A 2333-nucleotide genomic window follows, 5' to 3' on the forward strand; every position below is an offset into this window, starting at 1 on the left:
AAAAAAAAAACAAAAAAAAAAAAGAATAGTGACAGAGTGCTCCTCTCCTCTAATGTACATGAAGCCCTAGATTCAATCCCCAATACTGGCAAAAGAGAATTACCTAGGAACCAAAGTACATTTCTGCCATCCCAGCTCTTAGGAATAGAAGAAACAGGAGGATCAGGACTTCAAGCAGGCTCAGCTACCAAGTTTGAGGGAAGCTTAGACTTTATGAGTCCCTCTCTCAATAACGCATAAAAGAAAAAGAAATAAAAAAAAAAACTAAAAGTACTAGGATATGTTGTAAACATTGCAATTCCAGGGCTCAGAAGGCTAAGACAGGAAGCCTTAAGGTCTAAGGCCAGCCAAGGCACAGGGCCCTGTGGTCTCCAGTAACAGGCATTTTATATATCCCTACTAATATCTACCATTTATAATTTCAAGTAATTTACTTACTCTGGCACTATGTCTACAAATTTAACCCTGAAAAACCTTTCAGAGTGAAAAGAAACAATGTATACAACACAGAAACACAACTGTAGGGGCTAGCAAAAGTAGTTCTGCTGGTAGAGTGCTTACAAAGCATAAGCGAAGTCCTGCGCTGGGTCCCCAACACCTCTTAAAAGAAATGGTAGCATGCACCTATAGTTGTAACACTCAAGATAGAAGCCATCCTCAACTACACAGTAATTGACTAAACTAAAGACCCTGTCTCAAGGGGGAAAGAAATGGCAAGTGCAGAGTAGTTATTAAAGTCCAGAAAGTAAAGCTTGGCAGCTGTTAGGTGATATGAATATGAGGAGAGAAGCGAAACTACAGGGGTAGGCAGCTATACAGAATTGGTTCAGAGGGAAGAAACAAAAATTATGGACAATTTATACCTGTAACAGGAAGCTAAATTTAAGAAATCACTTCCAAGTGTACATACCAGCTTTACAGCAATAATCTGGATATGCTACCCAAATTGTGCATTCTCCAAATGCATTTCTTAGTTTGCAATTATATGCCATTCTAAATTAACTTCTTGTAGCAGGATTAAGAAATTTACCCTTCTGTTTGAGCTAAACTATTCCTTAAAAGCTAGTATCTCCTGCTGGGCGGTGGCTGTGCAAGCCTTTAATCCCAGCACTCGCCTTTAATCCCAGCACTCGGGAGGAAGAGGCAGGAGGATCACTGTGAGTTCGAGACCAGCCTGGTCTACAAGAGCTAGTTCCAGAGCGTGCAACAAAGTGACACAGAGAAACCTTATCTCAAAAAAACAAAACCAAAAAAAAAAAAAAAGGGAAAAAAAAAAAGTCCAGAATCACAGAATGAAATCAAATTGATGGGGAAGGAAATCTATTTTCAAAAATATTTTCTATGTATGGGTGTTTTGCCTGCATGTATTTATGCAAACTACATATGTGCTGCACCCTTGAAGGTTAGAAGGTTGGATCCCCTGGAGCAGGAATAAGACAGTTGTGAACTGCCTTGTGTATGCTAGAAACTGATCCTGTATCTTCTGGAAGAGCTAAGCCATCTCTCCAACCCCAGAAATCTATACACTTTTGAGAACCACTGACTAAACTGTATTTAGCAAAGTTATTCTGCATTAAATCCAAACAGATTTAAATTTAAACCATCACTTCTCTATCTGCCAGCCACTACAGCAAGCTTCTTTCTGGAAACATGCTTCTTAATTTAGGAGTTCAGGGAGAACTAAGCTACTAAGAAATGATGTACCTGATAGGCCAAATAACATCTTTCCTCTTTTACAATCTGAAATCAGTGAGACAGTGAAGATAAGCACTAATACTCAAGCTACTTAATAGAACCCCCAAAAAAGCTGTTCTTACCAACACATGACTTAAATGTTTTTAAGAACACACACTAATGTATGGTTTTATTTATGTGTAAAAAACTGAAAATTAACCTTATTAGAAACTCCTGCCAAGCATGGCCTTGCCTGTAATCCCAGCACTAAAAAGGCTAAGACAGAAAAGATCAAGGACAGTTTAAGGCCTGCCTGGGCCACAGAAAAAGATTCTGTCTCAAAGAAAGAAAAGCTTCAAGTCCAATAGAGCATGTCTGGAATAGCTACCTAATATATAACATCTATAGGTAGATGTGGTGACACAGACTTGTTACTCTAGCACTCAGGAAGCTAAGGCAAGAACAACATCTGAGCTCAGGGCCAGCATGGGTATGTGGCAAGCCTGTACAAAAGATTTTTTGGGGGGAAGGGGGGATACAATATAAAAATATAAAATTGATAAAAAATTATTTGGGGGGCTGGAGAGATGGCTCAGTGGTTAAGAGCATTGCCTGCTCTTCCAAAGGTCCTGAGTTCAATTCCCGGCAACCACATGGTG

General features: G+C 39.4%; 1 protein-coding gene across 4 annotated transcripts in view; it reads right to left on the reverse strand.

Annotated features, from left to right (window-relative positions):
• Pwwp2a (PWWP domain containing 2A) overlaps nucleotides 1–2333 on the reverse strand; it is a 39278-nt gene that overhangs the window by 31745 nt on the left and 5200 nt on the right. The gene's annotated exons all lie outside the window — the stretch shown is intronic.

This window comes from Microtus ochrogaster, unplaced genomic scaffold (assembly GCF_000317375.1).
Source record: "Microtus ochrogaster isolate Prairie Vole_2 unplaced genomic scaffold, MicOch1.0 UNK30, whole genome shotgun sequence".
NCBI classification, from domain to species: domain Eukaryota; kingdom Metazoa; phylum Chordata; class Mammalia; order Rodentia; family Cricetidae; genus Microtus; species Microtus ochrogaster.